Raw genomic sequence first — 21,184 nt, forward strand, 5'->3', positions numbered from 1 at the left:
GGGGAGGAGCCGCGAGTGACAGCGGGGGCGGCGCAGCGGGCTCCGGGCCGCAGGGAGGTCCCGGTCGCCTCAGGGCCCGGCGGGGCGCGAGGGCGCTTCACGCCTCCCTCAGCAGCTGCGGGGTGCGGACGGGGTTTCCCCCACAGCGCTGCGAGGGGCGGGGCGCGTCCTGGGGTCTCCCCGCTGTCTGGTCACCGTGCCTGGCAGGGGAAGCCCCGTGTCTCTGGGTCCTGGGGGCGCCGCTCCCCTGGCACGAGGGGGTGGGGTCGTGCGGCCGATGAAACTCGGGGGCACGTGAACCCCTTGCGCGCAGGACGCCTGCCCAAGCACTGGGAAATGCGGGCCGCCTTCGACTTATGGCATTTCGAGTTAGGAAAGCAATGTTTATAATCGGTTTCGACTTTATGATGCTCGGGGTCTGATGCCACGCCAGCGAACAATTCGCCGCATCCTTCTGTGTCCCGCCTGGCTAAGCTTCCTTGGACGCTTTCTTTGGGAAAGTGGACGAGGCTCCAGGAAAACCTGCAGCCAACAACCTCTCAGAGAGTCCAACCGGGAGCCCTGCAGAAAGCGCAGCCGAGTCACCGTCGAACGAGTCCTTCCAAATCAATAGGTTGCTATTTACCATATAAATACGTTAATGTAGCTAGATTACTCATCTACAATTGATTAAGTACAAAATTCTGGGTTATTTTTGGTGAAAATAGGGTATCGGGCCTTGTTTCAGGAACCAATCCCCCATTTATAACGTTGTTTTCTATGGGAAAATCGGCTTTGAGTTGCAACGTTTCGACTTAAGACGTGGTTCTCAGGAACCAATTGTGCTGTAAGTCTGAGGACGCCTGTAACTGAAGCCCCTGGTGGGGATGGAGCAGGCTTGTCCAACATACGGCCCGCAGGCCGCCATGTGGCCCACCAAGCCATTTTATCTGGCCCGCAGAGCCGGCGGCAGTGGCACTGCAGAGTGCGGAGCCGTGGCAGCGAGGCGGGCAGGGCCAGCCCGCAGGCCCCAGCCGGCAGCAAGGGGAGGGGAGGTGCTTACCCCCGCGGGGCCTGGGGGAGCGGCCCCGCACGGGAGGCCAAGCAGCGGCTGCTGGCACTGCCGGCCCACACCTGCATCCTCACCCACCCGCTTCAAGCCAGCCCTGCTGCCCTGCCCTGCCCCACAGCAAGGCAGCGCCTGCTCCCCCGGCCAGTCTCTCTCTGGGCCCAGCTACCTGCGAGCGAGGCCCTGAGGGGGCCGCTTATCATGTGTTGCTGGGGATGGGAAGAGGCCGGCCACATCTGCGCCAACCAGCAGAAGCGGCAGCGGAGCCGTGTGCCGCTCGGGATGCGACAAGCCTGCACCAGTCCGTCCCAAGTGGCACACGGCTCTGCTGCCGCTTCTGCCGACCCGCCTCCTCCCATCCCCAGCAGCACATGGGAAGTCGGCTTCAGCTGCATGCTGCTTTTCCTGGCCATGCCTACCTGGTTCTGCCCAGGCGGGTCCTGCAGCACCATGTCAACCTGGGCATGGCACCGGCAGGCCAGGTGGGCCCCAGGTTAACCCCAGCCTGGCCCCGCAGCTTCTGCAGCACCAGGTCAACCTGGTTGTAGCCAAGCATCTCCTGCAGTACCATGTCAACCTGGGCATGCGTGCCATGTCAACCCCTGCAACTTCATTGGTGGCAAAGGTCACGTGACATCACTTCCTGATATGATACCAATTCCTGTGACGTCTTTGAATATGGCTCACCGGCCCACTGGGTGATAAAAAGTTCGTGATTCGGCCCCAGATTCAAAAAGGTTGGACACCCATGGGATGGAGGATGTTTGCTGGTTGTAGGGGTGCTTATGGTTCTGGACTGACTCACGGGCTTGGACTTGGTTTGACTGGGAACACACAACATTTCTTTAAAAAAAAACCAAAAGCATCAGCCGGATATGGACAGGGCCCTTGTCCCCATTTCAGCTGTGGCACGTAAGGGTGCTCTCAGTGCCCCACGTTGTTATACCAGGGAGCTGGTGCAAGGGGTTGTTGGTGTGGCTGTACATGAGGGTAAGGCAAGTACTTGTGTAGGACCCAGTGGCCCTGACCCTGCTTGAGCAGGTGGATGTCCTCCTGAGTCCCAGCTCCCATTTCCTATGATTTCATGAAGTCACAAATACAGAGCCTGGGAGGTGAGAAAACAGTTGATACATGCTTCGAAGTATTAATTAAATTGGTCATTCTGCTGTTTAATACTTGGGTCAATGGTTTTTCTTCCTTAGTGTGGGCATTATTATTTTTTATGATGGAGGTTACTGACTATTCCTGTCACCCGTTTTGTTTATCTTGGTTTTTTTTAATCTGCTGACTAAATTGCTTGACAGAGTTCAACACCATTGTTAAATGGTCTTAGTTGGGTATTAGAGAAATTTCAGTGCAGCGCATCTGAAAATTGGCTTCTCCAACTAGTTTGTCATTGTGTATTTACTAGTAATTGTATGTAGTCCTCTGGAAATTGTTTGAAATATGGTGACTCCATTTATACACAGTTCAGATGATGATGAGATTTGTTGTATGACAGGAAATTTGATTGCAGAAGATAATATATTTTCAAATCCAGTTATAGTTCTCTGTTAGAGAAGGTAGCTAATGAAGCCCACCCTATAGGGCTTGCTGACACATCCTAAATGTAAATAGGAGTGTAATGCATCTCCGGAAGTGTTGATTGGGGGTTGGAACAAAAAGTAACATTTGGGTAATTGGAGTGGAATAGTTACAAAACATTATAGGCATAGGCAAACACTTTGCACCATGGGCCTGAAAGCCTGATGGATTGACACATCATACCCCCAAAATACCAAAAACACTGTTAAGTGGAGTGGAATTAAATGTGCATCTGTTTCATTGCAGCTAATCAGAAGTAGTGAAACTCAATTTATCAGACAGGTTCTAGCCAATGGCTTCCGAGGCAGAGAGAGTCCTCAAGCAGGATCCAAGGATGACTCAGTGGTAGAACGCCCCAGTCTCCCTTTCTTTTTGGCAACTCATGGTGACTAAAGGTCATCAGTTTGTCGTCCCAGATTATGTTGGTGGCCTCATGTCTTCTATGCATGCCTCTTGCTAATGGGTTTAGAGTTTTAACTAATAGGAATCTGGGAAATTTTTCAAATCCTGATGTATGCTAAATGGGCCAGAGGACAGAAAATCCTAATACCATTAGCCCCTTTATCAGAGTGAGGAGTCAGGGAACACAGTGGCCAGGGGTAAAACATAGAGGCTGGAGCAGATACCTTTGCTTAGAACTCTGCACTTAGCTTGTAGGATTTTTTGGTACTAAACAAGCTACATGGGTAAGATCACAGTTATGTGGTTTCACCACGACAACTGTGGCAGTCAGGAACTTCACTTTTTTCATACCCTTGACTGGCTGGTGCACTGGCAGGTGTCTGCTCTGTAGACAGGTATGCTTACAGATCAGTACAGTATACAAGCTGCAAGATGTGGTGGGGGCAGAACTAGTTGGCTTTATCCTTTGAGTAGGTGTCAGATAAAACTTTCAAGCTCTGCTGTAATTAAGAAAAATATTTCACAATAGGGAGAAAGGAAGGGATAACAAGAAGGGTTATTTTGGGGACAAGGACAAGCATTGCTATTTGAAAAATAAAAAAATGTAATGTTCACTTTTTAGGATATTGTTAGGGAGTTTGATAATGTTTTATAGGCACATATACCACATTGTTTCTGTTTTTCCTGCGTCTTAGCTCTTTATTTGCTCCACTGCTTCAGGCCTTGATCCTGCAAACACTTAAGTCTAATGAGATTACTTGTGTGTTAAGCCCATGCTTAGGTGTTTTTAGAATCACAGCTGTAATCAGACATATTACTCTGCAATGCACACATACTGAGGAATATATTGCTGCAAAAATAACCCCATTTAATTCAATGGACCTAAAAAAAGTAAGGTGCTAGTTAATAACAGTGAATGTGGAAGAAACAAGCCCGGAATGATGATTTTGACTTTGATTTCCTGTGTTCATGTCATCCTACAGCTCTTACAAAGCTGCTAGTAATGCCTCTATGATTGAATTGGTCTATAAGGTGCAAATCTACCTTTCCTTTTGCCAGCAATTATTTCACGTGTGGATATATATAGAATCATAGAAAATTAGGGTTGGAGGGGACCTCAGGAGGTCGTCTAGTCCAACTGCCTGCTCCAGGTAGGACCATCCCCAACTAGATGCATCCTAGCCAAGGCTTGGTCTAGCTAAGTCTAGCTAGCTATGACTAAAGTTTGTATTGACCACTGCATAATAAAACACAGTATTATCGAATGAGGAGTGAGACAAAATGCTTAAAATGTGTTGGTCCCCTACATAGATACCCGTTGTAACAATTCTAATTTAAGGTACTTTTCTTTATCTACATAGTCCCGATATTTATGTGGATAGATAAATATACTCCTAATGTAGCCTGATTTTTTTTTTTTTTACTTTTGTAATTCCCCCAACAATGTAACAACATACTTATTTCCCTAACTTTTGAGAAAGAGCAATAAAATCAGCAATTTTTTTCAAGTGATTCAATTTACATACAATGAATGTGTTCAATGATGCGTAATCTTTTCCTATGGATGTTAGGTATATCTGAGAAACAGTTTCCAAAAACTCCGTTGAATAAGAAGGGAAGGAAATCTGCGTGCTAGTGGAACAAAGAATGCAACAATGCTGTTCAGAGAAAGGAAGCCAGCTTTTAATAACATGAAATGTACTATGAGCACTACTGATCTGCTGATCTCATGGGTGGTAAGAGGAAGAAACCATTAGCTCAAAGAAAAGACAGGGATTTGGCACATACCTACTGTGTTAAAGTTAATTAGGATATTCCTATCAACAAGGTGCGAGATAAGATTAGCAGGATGAAGGTTGCTAATAAAACCACCAAAGACCGATTTGTCTTTTGTGCATTAAAGGTCAAAAATATTTACAAGGGGTGATCTTTTTTTTTACATGACAAGGATGTTATATTTCAGAAAAGGAAGCATGAGAAATTTAGGGTAATTTTGGAAAGCAGTGTTTGTCAGTAATATTCTATTGTAGCAACAGTGATTTCCACTATGAGAGTACCAGTTATTATAATCTAGAACTACATAAATCCTGTTGTTACAGTATGTTGGAACACAGGAACACCAGCAGCATTGTAGCACTGATACTTGGGCTATGTATTTGTGGTTTGAAAATAAGAACTACTAAAGATACAGTTGGAAATTATATAGGCTAAGCATTTTGTACTGCATATTACAATTCTGTGGGGCCACATCCCTCTAGTGGATTGTAGCTTAACCTGCTCTTGCTGTCTGTGGATCAAAGCTGCCGTACATGCAGACCAGTAAGGCTTCTAAAAATACAATTCACGAATCATCCATTCCAGCTGTCAGGGCGGTAACAGTCCTTTTGTCCTGCAGCCCTGGACAACCAAAATCCTATTTCAGACAAGTGAAATTTAGTTATTTGCTGCCTGACAGGAAAGCTGCTGACGTACACTTAAAGCCACTCAGTGCACTGACCGACTATTGTGTCCAACCTTCGGCTTAAAATGGGAACTGGCCTTCTGCCCAGTTGCTTTATAAACATTCCCAAATGGCAGAAGAAATGAATTATTTCCCCAGCCTGCTACTTTGCACATTTTTCCCCTGCCTCCACTCAGCCAGTCTCACTTTGGGAAGACTGAATGTGACTGACTATATAATTACACAAAGAAGGTGCATGTGGAGGGGAGATGGAGGATGGGATGACCACTGTATTTTCTGGTTAGACAAACACATTTGAGATCCAGGTCACCTTAGAAAAATCTACGCTGCCAGCCAAAGATACTGATGCCAGTAAAAATAAAAATAAAAATCTCTCTTAATCTTATGAGGTCAATCCAATTCTCATTGATACACTGGGGAGCCTTTCCATTGACTTCAGTGAAAGTTGGGTCTGCTGCATGTCCTGCCAGCTAGAAGTCTCAGACTCCCCATATTGCTCTTCTCATAGATGGCTCTGATGTCACCTACACTATGAAAAGCAAAAAATGTCACTTGATTGGCAATGAACAAGCTTTCTACAGAGCAGCCAGCAAGTAGGAATGTTTTGGAAGAGTTGCATATGAGCAGACTCCCTGCAATCCATTTTTGTTTACAGGCAGTGAAAGAATTTCAATTATTTTTAAGGTCAACATCCTTAGTCCAGAGATATAGCAGAAGTAGTTTTTAAATGGTAGACATCATTACTGAGCTTTATAAAAGTTTTGCTAAGAAAACTTGTCTCCAAAACAGTGGGCAGAATTGCAGGCCTGGATTCCTGAGTAAATTAATCCTCCCCTCTGGCTCCACAAGCCAGAGGAGGGGCAGGCATGAAATGACCCCAATTGCACACACCAAATAGTCATCTGAGTTTTATATTTTTAGTGCAGAAAATCAGCTTCTTAAGCACAGCATCATTATTTTGAATGTCTGATGATTCAGATGTCTGGGATCTTATTCTGCTTATATTCATGAAAACTTTCACAAAAGGAATTAGCCTACAAAGCCACAAAAATGCAGTTTGCAGCCAGGACTCTGGTAAAGTAGTTTGCATGTCTTCCAAAATGTTGGAGAAGTATATATATTTTAGTAAAGCATTAATACATTAGACCTATTTAATAAACTAGTTCAAATATATTTTAATAATTTACCCTGGTGCCCAATACCTAATACATAATTATGCACTTTTTAATTTGTTAGGTATTCAGGTTGTAGCCATATTGGTCTAGACTAGAGGAAAAGGCAATCAGGATTCGTAGCAGAGATGATAGTTTCATTAAAGAATTGCAATTAAAGAATATTTTTTGCAAAATTCTTGTTGGTCTAATAAAAGATATCATCTCTACTACGAGTCCTATTTGCCTTTTTAATTGTTAAGCACTATCAATAGGCTTAGCACTATACCTAGTAGAAAGGAAATGTGAAAACATTTGGGACATACTTGTAGAAGCCTCCCGGTCAAACAGGTATGTCCTGCATGTGTGAGCGGATTAGATATAAAATAGTCTGTGTTTAGAAATGTGCATGTAGTGATTCAGGGGTGTAGATTGTAGCCATGTAAGTTGGTCTAATAAAAGATATCAGATTTACCCAAAGAACCTTGTCTGCCTGCAGTGATTCAGTACCTTCCACTGTAATATTCTTTGTCAGAGCAGAGTTAACTCTCCATAACTGTGACCCGTCTGTTATTTTGACATATATGCAGGTCTCAAATTGCAAGGTTCAAAAACACCATTTAAGGAAAAGTGGAAAGAACTTAGAATACATCCTGCTGCAACATTTGGAGAGAGGTTTAAGCAAGTATTAGCATAAACTAGACTTTGGATTTGTTTCCAAAATATGTTGAAGACACTTAGTGCCAAATCATACTCTTGTTTCCTCATGACTAATCCTAGTAAGACTACTCACATTAATATGATGAACAGGATTTAGCTCTAATTAATTTGCATCAAGTATTGGAAATTATATAAGAGATTTTAATAATCTATTATTGATACATATTCCAACATTAGCTGTAAATCTTGACGGAATGTTTTTTAAGAAATAAGAGCCCATATTTTTAGGAAATAGTTTGTTAAAGCTAACAAAAAGGGTCCTTCCAGAAAAAGTGTCTGTGTTGTGGTTGCTGCAGCAGTGAAGACAATGTTTTATAGTGCATTACCTTTGGAGGGCTCTGTAGCAAAGGCAATTTTATTGAAATAGACTTATAGGCAGCATTATCACCCTATTTTATTTATTTATTATTTTTTACAGAAAGCTGCCAATTACGGGGTAGTTGTGTATTGGAGAATGTAATATTGTAAAAGTAGTCCATAAGATGGCAAACCTACCTTGCTTTCCAGGATGGTTTGGTTAGGGACCAAAGCCTTAAGCGAAGGACTAGACTAGATGACCTCAAGAGGTCCCTTCCAGCCCTACTTTCCTATGATTCCTTGTAAGGTTCTTTGATATGTACAGGAAAATATTGTTGATAAAACCATTGTAATATGTACATATGTATTTTGCTAGTTCTACTGTATTTACTCAAATCTAAGACAACAGTTCCACCTCCCCAGTCAGCATAGGGAAAAAAGCTCCTCCTCTTAGATTCACACACAAAGCGGGAGGAGGGGAGGGGCAGGCAGCTGCTTTAGCTCTGACTCTGGCTCTGACCTGTGGCCCAGGACAGACCGACAGCAGCTGCATGCCCTGCCTTCTGCTTGCCCTCTGTCGTCTGCCCCACCCTTGCTGTCAAGCTCAGCTCGTCTCCAGCTGGGCCGGATTCCTTCCCGGGCATGAAGCACATGGAAACTCTGTCCCTGCCCAGCCAATCAGCAGTCACAATGCTTGTGTGTGGCCTGCAGGGGCCACATGTCCATGTGCTGTGCTCTATAACTTGGGAAGGAATACAGCCCAAGCCACATCTGATATTAAGGGGAGGAGCAGAGAGAAAAAGGTAAAGCTTGTGAGGAGTAGAGGGAAAGGGGGTAGGGAGGGTGCAGTTGGCTGGCAGGGCATAGGGCACAGGGGCCACCTGACACCCCCAGTCACCGGATCCTACCCCTGCCTCCCCACAGCCCTTGCCCTCTGCCATTGCTTTCCTTGCTGTAGCAATAGGGAGGAAGAATACATTTATGACAGCCCTCCAATAATTAAAGTCTATACCTAGAAAATTATAACAAATTTATACATTTTCCATATATAGAATCTAATTGTGGGGGTGATCAGGGTCATCTTAGATTTGGGTAAGCGCAGTATTGTTCCACACAAACTCTTAACAGACGCTTGAAGTATAGTTTATAATCAGGACTTGAATGATGCAGTTGATATATCAGTCTTTGTTTTCTGTAGTGGTAGATAAATAGCTATAGTTGCAGGCCTGGTGACCAGCAGCAACCTGCTGACCTGGGGAGACAGAATACGTATCCAAACTTTTCCTAGAAGACAGCCTTAGGGACAGTTCCATCTTGCCAGGGGTGGAACCAAATGAAGACTCCTAGGAATGCCATTTGTGTGCCTCGGTATTCAAGCCAGCAATGCCCACTTTGTTCACCACTTTCCAGATTCCTGCCCCTAGACCGCAGAAACTCTCTACTGTGGTCTGAGAAGTATGATTTGCCACTACCGGAAACAACTACCTACAAACATGCAAAACTGACCCTGGTGTCCACTAGCAAAAAACTCAGGGCTACTTTAGTAGAGCGACTCCTCTGCAGATTTGGGATTCAGTATGCCTTTTTGTCATGCATATTTGGGTTTGAGGGGTGATTGTTTTCTCTTATATGGGATGATGACTGATAGGGAACATGGAATACACCTGAAATTTGCTATCACCCTATTCTGTCTTTTTTATCAATCATTTTAAAAGATGTGATGCTGATTCTGCAATGAGATTCTGGGATTAGATCCCTGAACAGATCTCATTGAGGGTTGGGGCCTAAAATTATATAAAAGAAACTTAACTGCTGAATAATTAGTGCAGTTCCAGGATTAATTTCAGTGGCATTGTGACTGCCTCCAGAGTTTGTGAACTAAAGATCACATTTGGAGTTGGGTTCAACCTGTCCTCTGATTGAAAGTTCCAAAACGTGAAATCCTCTGGAGTTGTAGGTGATCTGGACTGCATAACTACCAGAATTTAGAGGGACTGGATGCAAATTATTGCAATTATACTTGCAATTAAAGGATCTGAAATTATTTGCAGTATAACAGTTTGAATAGCACCGAAAATGACTGTAGGTATGACTCTAAGAATTATGAAAAATAGATAGTCAAATAATATGGGCAGAGTTCAAACAGAATCTGGAAAAGGAGCAACAGGCTGAGATCAGTTTTACACTGCCCCATGGAAGAAATGCAAAACTCTAGAACTCTTGTTTCAGAGATACCTTTTATTAGACCAACTGAGAAATTTAAAAAAAAATCTTTTTCTGCAAGCTTTCAGACACACACGCCTTTCCTCAGGCTCAGGGAAAAATAAAGATGGTAAAATGTCCCCATAGGTAGAAAATAAACTTCATTTTTGCACAGAGGAAGCTGAAGGTGGAAGTCTGTTCCTCTGGGTCCATGAGAGTGTCTTTGTGAGTTGCTCTTTGATGTACAGATAAGAAAGCATTCCTTCCCTGGTGGTGTCATATGGCAGAAAGGCAGGGAGGTGTAGAAATCTTTCTTTTTGTTCAGCAATGAAGTTTAAATCCAAAATCGGCTAAAATTCGGCACAGCTATAAAATGCATCCCTGAACCATAGAAGAAATACAGTTTGAAAAGGCACTCAGAGGAATACTCCTGGGAGAAGAGCAAGAGGCTTTTTTTGACATGCACATAAAAAAAAGTCAAGTTAATACGGTCTTCCTATTTCTTCTTCTAAAATAGAAGTATGAGTTCCAGGGGAACCTCCTTGAAACTGAAACTAGACGCAGGGTCAGCTGCTGTATGCAATTCCCAAGAGGGTTTTCTGCACTATTTATAATTTTTTTTTTTTTAAATTGTGATAGAACTCACGGTCTTGTACTTCATGGACCCAAATGCATTAAAATGCAATGATGGTGAATGATGAACATATATCAGATTTTATAAATGAATATCAAAGGGATTGTTTCTGTTTTGTAAAACCCAGAGATTAGTTTGGCATGTTGCTGAACAATCATTTATCTTTGCTGACAGTCTGGTTTACATTGCAAGGATATGTGCTGTTGTACAGCAAATGGCATAGTCCAATTGGTTTTTATTTTTAGATCCCTTTTGTAGCAGACCCAAACTGGCCCATCATTGTTTACACCAGTGATATCAGTTACATTCCCAGTGGGACCCGCACTGAGAGAAGAGGAAGAAGCCTGGCAGTGGGAACAACAGCATTGCCAAGCATAAGCCTTATAATTTTTAACTTCAGTGGATCAGATACCAAGATTTACCACACCTGGATGGTGCTGCCAGGTTGCCATTGCTCCCAAATAGGGTAGCCTCCTGACATGCTAAAAATCAGAACTAGGGAATTTGCTACTGTTTAGAATAATGTGTACACAACTAAAATGCCATCCATGGAAGTCATCTCTCATTTGATCTAAAGAAAACCTTAATCCTCTCAATATGTATAATGCTCAGCACTTACAGTAGCAAGCATATTTTTTAAAAATAAATACTCATGGCTTGGTCCTGTCCCTTTTGAGGTGAACATTATTCTAATTGTTAATTTTATTTGGAGTAAGATTAGAATATTACTTTAGAGTACTACTTTATTGCTATTAAACAAAACAGCTCTTAAATAAACTTTTATATTAACTTTTCATTTGTAAAAAGTATGCTTTTTCAGGAAAGTATTACATTTTTTTTAAATGAAGTATTTTTAAAATCTTTATTCTTTATAGTGTAAATAGAATAGGCATAGGAAAGTAGTTATTCCTCCATATGTAGCAGGCACCCAAGCTTACACTAAGGGTGAAATCCTGGTTACATTGACAACAGTGGGACTTTTGCATTGATTTCAGTGGAGCCAAGGATTTAATGTGATTGGCTAATACTGTTTAATTGAGAAATACAGAGAATTTCTAATCACAGGACTGTGAGTCAGGCTTTGTCAATTGTTTCTTCTGTGGCCTTGGCAAGTCACATAAAGCATGTGTATGGTTATAAACATATAAGAAAATTAAACCGTCCTTGAAGGATCTGCTCTGTATGTGCTTGTAGAGTCCTCTGCTTGCCTTTTAGATACATTATTTTTTATTTTATTTAGCTTTGTTTGCATGACAGAGGTAATACAGCTGGAAGAAACTGGCAGCTTCTGACAGATGTATCATCAACAGAATCATTAACTTAGTTGTGATTTATAGATCTCTATTTACTTTCTACACGCATGTCAGCTTGATGTTCAATATCCAGGGATGACAATTAGTAAGAAATGTTCTCTTGGAGAATTTAGAAGCTGACAAAATGTGATCTGAACACCAGAGAAGGTCCAAATGGATATTCCCTAAGCCATCTAATCAGAATTATTTTTTAGGATAGAACCTTTCTTTGTACCTGTGCCTTAGTTTCCTTTTCATTAAAACAAAAAATAATACTGGGGGAATGGAATGGTTACTGTTTTTATGTCATGTCTGAACAGGTTTCAGATAAACAGCATCCCTGAATATTGATGATGCAACAAAAGTATCAAGCAGAACCAGAGACTTGTATTGTCTTCTGGAAAAGGGACAAGTCTTAGCACAGGTACAAAATGAGAGAGAGAAAATGCAGCACTATGTTGCTCTGCAGTGTCATCTGCTGCTTAAAAAGGAATATTACATAAAGGCCTATTCTATCCCATTAAAGTCAATGGGTGTTTAAAATGTTTGGTAGTGTTCAAACAATAACGTTTACAGCAAGATTGCCAGGACCAGGAGATTCTGGCCTGGAGGCAGACATCTAAATCGGAAGCAATTTTGTACCATCTGAGTAAGTGCTCTTGACCAGCATTTGAACCTGTTATTTCCATTGTAGCAGATGCTATTGAATATTCAAGGTTTTCTGTTTGTTCTTCCAAAAGAAAACCCATGCTTTTTGCTGTATGTGATTTAAGATAATGGAAAACAGCAGGCTAAATTCTTCCGTCATGAAACTCGTGACTGTAGGGGAGTTGCACCAGAGGTTAATTTGTCCCAGTGACACTAGAGAAGAGGATGTGAATCTAGTAGCAGATAGCTTCTAGTGAATAACTAAAAATAATGGTCTTTGTCTGAAATAAGCCATCCTGCAGACACTGTGACCTGGCACCACTAATAGGACTGTGGTTAAAAGATGGAAAAAAACGTGTTTGATAGGGTACCATGATCCGCACGTGCAGGAAAACATCCCTTCTTAAAAAAAATGAACAACAACAAAATGTACACTCCCCCCCACCCAAGAAACTTAAATTCTGTTATCATTATGATATTCCAAAACCATATAAATAGTCCCTCAACACAAATATACAATTCAGCTCCATATGCACCTTGAGGGAAGAAGAGATGCAATAGTGACAAAAATGAAACTACTGTCATCTTGTAATGTTTGATTACAGCTTTAGGCATAAAGCTTTTTAAATGACAAATGTTCAGTGAAATAGTATTTTGCCATTATACTGCAGTGCACCATTCATCTGAGGATTTCAAGACCTTAACAATATTCATTAAGCATTCTTCTACAACTTTGAAGGGACAGTATTATCTTCATTTTATAGATGAATAATCAAGGCACTCAAAGGTCAAGTTCTCCTTTTAAAGGCTTTGAACAGGCAAACCCATTCTGTTATTTGGAGTTATTCTCTTCTACATGGATCTCTAACTAGATACATATTGAGATGTTATTGTCTTGCTCATACTGATCCCCTTGCCCAAGACCCCCATGAAAACAGAGATGTATAGAGATTTCCAATGTACAACAGAAAGCCAAATTGACTGTTAATGCAGTTCAAGGCTCTTTTAACTTTTCCAGAGCTGCCTTTGCTTTGGAAAGCCAAGATCTCAAACACAGTAGCGCTAATGCCACAGTCAAAGGGAGGCCAAGGCAACTGGAAATACTTGGATCTATATAGGAACCAGTGGCCACAACTTGATTGCTGGCTAAATGTAGATCTTTGGGTTGGTCAGTTTGTGGAGGGACTGTGGCTCATTCCATAGGCAAGCAAGTCTTTCAGAAATGTCATGATGCTAGAAAGTCGGGACTTCCCTTAGAGAGAAATGGAGGATCCAGGCCAAGATTGCTTGCCAAGACCATGCAGTGAATCAATGTCAGAACAGGACTTTAGAGACTTGCTTCCACAACCACTACAAAATACTGCACAAATACAACTCTTACACATTCTTATCACCATTATGCCAAATTTGTGTCACGGAAGAGTGACTGAAAGCAAAATTGCATCGTTGTTTTATACAGATGTGACACTAAGTGTGTTTTTCCATAAATAAAGTGTCCAGTTGTAATTACAATATATGATGAATAATCAGAAAACCACTATTGGATTATGATATATATCTTTGTACAAATTTGTTAAACATATAACTTGTGCCTCTAGAGTCACATACAAGTGTTTGCGGGTCATGCTCAGTAGGCCTACCTTCCACAGTAGGCCTTACTGGGGACCAAAGAAATGGTCATATAGGATCAGTCTGGGGTCAGTCTAGTTCAGTATTATGTTTCTAACAGAGACCACTACACAATGATTCAGACGTAAGGACCACAAAACAAACAGATGTTAAGTAGTCTCTCCTCCAAAGTTAGACCTTATGTTGATCTCTAGCAGAGACTAATTGAATGAAGTTTTGAGGTAGGAGGTTCATATGCATTCCATATTTTTTGTTAATATTAACAACACTGACTTGGTGCCACAGTGACGGTTTGGGATTTTATGATCATGAAACGCTGTTCCAGGATAGAGGCTTATTGGGAAGAGATGGCAGCCACCTCACGCCAAGGGGGAAGAAATTGTTTTCTTCCAGGATGGCTGACTTGTTGGAGAGGGCTTTCAACTAGGTGCATTGGGGGATGGGTGTGCAGATGAGAATGCAAACCAGGGCACAGCCAAACAGGAAGGATGTAGAGAGGGTGGCCAGGGAGGTGTCGAGAGGCTGGAATGATGGGGTGGCGAAAAACTGGGGCTTACCAATGGGGGACTTAAGTCTCTATACACAAATGCTAGGAGTAGGGGAATAAGCAGGAGGAACTCCTGCTACCAGATGGGAAATACGATCTCATTGGAATAATGGAGACCTGGTGGGATGCCATGCATGGCTGGACTGAATGCATAGAGGGTTACAGGCTGCACAGAAGGGATTGGGTAGGGAAGAAGGGTGGAGGTGTAGCTCTCTCTGTAAAGAACCGGTATGCCTCCTTAGAGACCCAAACTGGCTTGAGAGAAGGGTGACTTGAGACCCTGTGGGTCAAGATATGGGAGAGATGAGAAGAAGGGGACTTGATGGTAGGCATCTACTACAGACTGCTATATCAGGAGGAGGAGCTGGATCTGGAATTTTCCAGAGAGCTGATGGAGGCTGCACATGACCTCAGTTACCCTGACATCTGCTGGGAGGAGCACTCGGCCAGATCTGACCAGTCACATAGGGTTTTGACCTGCATGAAAGGACTATATTTAGTACAGGAAGTGAACAGGCTGACCGGGGGAAAACTTTGTGGGATCTGGTTCTAGCCCCAATCTGAGGATTGAGGGTAATCTGGGAGATAGAGATCATGAGATGATAGAATTCATTATCCATCATAGGGTGGAGAAGTCAGCCCGTAGGGCAGAGGTGCTTGACTTCAGGAAGGCTGATTTCAATGAGTTTACGAAAATAGTGGGAGAGACCCTAGGGGCAGAGGGACTGGAGGGGAAGGGAGTTCAGGAAGGGTGGTCGTTCTTCAAAGGAGTGATTTTCAGAGTGCAGAAACGGTTCATTTCTGTATCCAAGAAAGGTGGTAAAGGGGCCAGGAAGCCCTCTTGATTTACCAGATGAGTCAGGGAGTGCTTAAAAAAGAAAAAGGAGGCTTATGGAGAGTGGAAACAAGGGGTAGTCACCAAGGAGGAATACACAAATATAGCCTGTATTTGTAGGGAGAGGATAAGGAAGGCAAGGGCGGTGGCCGAGATCAGGTTGGCAACCAAAATCAAGGACAATAAGAAGTCCTTCTTTAGGTATATAGGGAGCAAGGTATATAGGGAGAGGGAAGACCAAGAGAAATGTGGGGTGATTGCAGAATGGGATGGGACAGCTGACAACAGACATGTGGAGAAAGCTGAATTATTTAATTAATACTTTCTGTCAGTGTTCCTGTGTACAAATGGTGGTTGCCCACCTGGTCGGATACTGGATGGATGCGGGAGGGCATTGCCAACCAACAGGCAGTTTTGAACTGGTGAGAGAGCACTAAGAGCGGCTGAATGTCTTTATGTTGGCAGGACCAGATGGACTGCACCTGAGAGTGCTGAGGGAATTGACTGAAGTCATTGTGGGACCATTGGTGAAGGTACTTGAAGATTCGTGGTGCTTGGGAGAGGTCCCAGAAGACTGGAAAAGGGCCAATGTGGTGCCAGTCTTTAAGAAGGGGAGAAGGGAGGATCCAGGAAATTATAGGCTGCTCAGTTTGACCTTGGTACCAGATAAAATTTTGGAAAAAATGATCAAGAAGTCCATTTGTGAGAGACTGGCAGAAGGCAAGATGCTGAAGGATAGCCAACATGGTTTCACTGCAGGCAGGTTGTGCCTGACCAACCTCATCTCCTTCTATGATCAAGTAATGAACCGCTTAGATATGGGAAATATGTTTAATGTCATATACTTGGATTTTAAAAAGACCTTTGATATGGCCTCCCATGATGCTCTTAAAAAACTGGGAGACTGTGGGGTGGCAGAGTCCATGGTCAGGTGGGTTTGGAACTGGCTAAGGTCAAACCCAGAGAGTGTTAGTGGACGGGACTGTATCATCTTGGCGGGAGGTGGCCAGTGGTGTTCCTCAGGGTTCAGTTCTTGGCCCTGTGCTTTTCAATATCAATGATTTAGATGAGGATGTGGAAAGCATGCTGGCCAAGTTTGCAGGTGATACTTAGTTATGGGGAAAAGTGGTCAGACTAGGGGATAGGTTGCAGATCCAAGCAGACCTGGACAAGCTGGAAAGGTGGGCAGAGCGGAGCTGGATGCAGTTCAACAAGGTTAAATGCAGTGCTTCATCTGGGGAGAAGTAACCAGCGACATGAATGTAGGTTAGGAGGCTGAAAAAGACTTCACAGTATTTCAGATAAGTCTGTATCCTGCATGTTTATAAAGATATTGTGTTCTCCATATTACAGTAAAAGCTGGCCAGCACGATGACTGAAAGGGACCTCAGAGTTATGGTTGATCACAGTATAAACATGAGCCACCAGTGCGTCGCTGTAGTCAACAGAACTAATAGCATACTGGGATGCATTAGCAGGGCTAAGGAAGTGATACTTCTCTCTACTTGGTGCTGGTGAGAACACAGCTGGAGTACTGTGTCCAGTTCTGGGTGACACACTTTAAAAAAGATGTAGAGAATCTTGAAAGGGTTCAGAGAAGGACCACAAGACTGATTAAGGGCCTGGAGGACAAACCTTATGAGGAAAGACTAAGGGATCTAGGACTGTTCAGCCTGGGAAAGAGAAGACTGATGCGGGGCTTGGTGGCTGTCTATATATGTAAGGGGTGAATATCAGGAGCTGGGAGAAAAACTATTCACTAGGGCATCTCAGGGGAGGACAAGGAGCACTGGCCATAAACTGTTGGAAGATGGTTTCAGGTTGAATGTAAGGAAGAACTTTATGGTAAAGCTGACCAGAATCTGGAATAGACTTCCCAAGGAGGTGGTGCAGTCCCCAACCTTGGAAGTCTTCAAGAGGAGACTGGACAGACACCTTGCTGGGATCATTTGATCTCAGCAGTATTCCTGTCCAGAAGAGGAGGGGTTGGACTCTGATCTTTTGAGGTTCCTTCCAGCCCTTAATTTCTATGATTTCTATGATTACTTAAAACAATCCTAGATATTCTTGATCTCCATATAAGCATACAATACTTTTTAGAATCTTGTGGAATTCTTAAGTCTCAATGGTTTCCTGTGACCATGAGTTCTGCAGTTTTCCACATGCTGCATTAATAAAGTATTTATTTTCCTTAGACTTAAATTTACCACTTTTTAACATTATTAAATGTCCCTTTGTATTGTGAGGCAGGGAGACTAAAACAATGTAAAGTTTGCAGTCTTCCTCCTCTATGCAATCTATAATTGTATGTACTTTTTTCATGTGCCCTTTTGTTTGCTTCTCTTAGAAGGGAAACAACCTTGGTTTTCTCCATCTTTCTTCATATGAGAATTCTTCTATTACTTTGGCCATATTCCCCATCCTTCTCTGAACAACTTGTAGTTCTGCATTATCTTTTTTGAGATGGGCTGACAAACACTTTGCAGTATTTCAGATAAATCTATATCCTGCATGTGTATAAAGACATTGTGTTCTCCATATTACAGTAAAAGCTGTATTAACTGGCATTTTAGTAACCAGCACACTCTACTAACTGGAATTTCCAGCTGGTTGGCCAGGTGCAGGTGGGGGCGCGGAAAGCTTGCATGCGGTCACCATCACCACCCACCACCCTGTGCTATCTCCACTCCGTGTGCAGCCACCGCCACTCCCACACCCTGCACTCCGATTGCAGCCCCCCACTCCCTCCAACTCTGTGTCCAGCTGAAAACCCCTGCCTCATGTAACCGACATTTTTAGATTACTGGCACCCCCCATTCCCCACTCGTGCCAGATAACAGAGCTTTTACTATATCAATCATCCCATTCCTTATGTATCTGAACACTTTGCTTTTCTGGTGATAGCTAAAATTTGAATCACACTGTCTACTTTGACCAGGTTTTTTCTTGACTCAGCACAGTTATTTCAGAATCCTGTAAATGGTATTCATAGTTCAATTAATCCCCTTCAACTTGCAGTACTCTGCATTTATTTGCCAACATGCTTTTGTTTGGTTAGGCTTTCTGAAGTTCCTCATATTCTTCACTGGTCCTAATGAACGTGGATAATTGTGGCAATCTATAGATTTTGTTAATTCACTACTCACCCTTTTTCCGAGGTATTAAACAACACAGGACCTAGTACAGAATCTTGAGACCACCTGCTGTTAATCTTTTGACACAGTGAAAATTGGCCATTTAATCCTACTCTTTGCTTTCTGTCTCTTTCCTAGCCAGTTTTTTAACCTTAACAATACTTTACCTATTATCTCATGACTACTTAGTTCTTTTATAGTTTCCTGCATGAGATCTTGTCAAAGACATTTTGAGAATCTAAATAAATTATGTCAAATTTTTCCTTTATTCCCTAATTTTTGTATGCTTTCCAGGAGATTAGTAAAACGAGATCTTCCTTGGCTATTTAAGCTCCATCTCACTGTTATCTTCTAAGTATTTTGTTATTCTGTCTTAAACATTGTTTCTCAACTGATTTTTTCCAGGCACAGATTCATTAATTTGTAATTCTTCACATGACCTTCAGTGCCTTTTTTTTAATGAAAGAAATTGTCTACCTTTCAGTCTTTTGGAATGCTGGCTATATTTAATGAGAATGTGATTTTTTTCCCCCTAGCAGCCCAGATAGACCATACGTAATTTCTTTGTAGATGCTTCGTAGATGTTTATAAATTGGCCTTGGTTACTTAGTGCTTTAAAACATGATTATCACTTGGAATACAACTTTCCAACATGCAACAAAGAAATACAGGAAATATGAGAAACCCATTGTGATACAGACAATGGGTTAAACCAGCTGTGGTGGAAGAAAATACAACTTCCATTAGGCAAGCTTTCACTAGGCTGTTTTTTTTTCAAAATGTAATTTTTATTGTTATCGTTAACAGTGTTAACATTATTCACATTAACCACCAGGGTTAACAGTGTTGGAGCTCTGGTACAGATAAACTGATGCTTGTTTCTGGCACTTCAAACTCCTTGCCATCTCACCCTGCTCTGAATAGCTCAAAATATTGGATGCTAAAACACTGGTGACTACCTGAATCCCTGTGTGCACTAATCCTCCAATCTTTGCTGGCGTTTGTTGTTGCTGTTGTTTGTTTGTTTTTTGCAGTTAAACTGCTGTTAGCAGGAGGAAATATTTGGAGAATGTCCCTTGTATGGACTATGCCACTGATACAGTGGGAGTTGTGCTTTCTTGAGATCAGAGTGGAATTTGGGGACAAAGATTTGATTCCTGGTATATTTGCAGTTGTAATTTTCCAAGTCAATAATTGCTTCATGCAGGAAACATGATACTTTAGCAGCTGAGGATTTCCAAAACTTTGGAAAAGTTCAGACTAAGATCCAAGACAAATCTGAACTTGGTGATTTGGAATACACCTCTAGTATTTTTAGGGTGGCTATTTCAAAAGTGCTGATTGTACACAGAACACTTTTCCCACTTAAGTTGTTGGAAGTTTTACCTTTAACTTCAATAGCTACAGAGTTAGTCCAGCATTGAGAGAAATTGAAGGTCCTACCCTTTGTGGTTTTATTATTTCCTTTGTTTGCTCATATACTAATTTTTGTCTAGTGGATGAGATTGGGAAAGCATTAAAAAGAGCACTATATTTATTCTACTATATAATTAACTGTGAGGCATGGAATAAATGTGAGAATGCTATACAGGCAGTCTTCAGACTTATGACACAATTGGTTCCTGAAAGCGGTGTCTTAAGTCGAAACATTGTAAATCAGAACCAATTTTCTCATAAGAAACAATGTTATAAATGGGGAATTCATTCCTGAACCAAGGCCCAATACCCTATTTTCACTAAAAATACCCCAGGATTTTGTACTCGATCAATTATAGATGAGTAATATAACTACATTAATGTACTTATATTGTAAATAGCAATCATATTGATTTGGAAGGACTTCTTGGAGGTGACTTTGCTGGACTTTTTGAAAGACTCTTGGTTGAACTTTTTGAAGGGTTCTTGGCTGGAGTCTTCTCAGGAGTCTTGGTTGCAGGTTTTTCTGGAGTCTTGTCTGCTTTCTTAAAGAAAGTGTCCAAGGAAGTTTGGCTAGATGTTCTCCAGGGAGATGAGCAGCTCAGTTAACTTGTTTGCTGGTGTGGTGTCGCATCAGATCAAGCGTTGTAAAGTCGAAACTGATGTCATAAAGTTGAAACAGGGTGTCAATTTATAAACGTTGTAAGTGCGAAATGTTGTAAGTTGAGGACTGCCTGCATTATGCACAAATACCAAATAATCAATGCAGTACTGCCATCTGTTGGCAGTTGTGATTAGCAATGCTGCAGAAGAAATACTTGACAATCTTGGATATGGTATTTCATTTATCTTTGAACTGTCACATAGAATGTCTGTACACTATTAAAGTAGCTACTACTTTCTCCCTTACAAGAAGGTTGTATTTTAGTGGTGCAGTATACTGTGTTAAGTCAGAGAATATCTTTTGTAGACCTGCATTGCCACAAAACAGGCAATAGATGCAAGAAAGCAAAGCTGACTGAAGACCCTGGGCTACTATCCAAATGGCTTTGATGCTCCTGTGGCTTTCCTCAGGATCTGCTATGTCTGGAGATGATTTCTACTCTCTTTTCATTGTGAGGCAAACCCCACCTCTTACAGGATTATCTGGACAGGATCTCTGCAAATGGTCATCAAAGGTAGTC

Source organism: Alligator sinensis, unplaced genomic scaffold (genome assembly GCF_000455745.1).
Source record: "Alligator sinensis unplaced genomic scaffold, ASM45574v1 scaffold170_2, whole genome shotgun sequence".
NCBI lineage: Eukaryota > Metazoa > Chordata > Crocodylia > Alligatoridae > Alligator > Alligator sinensis.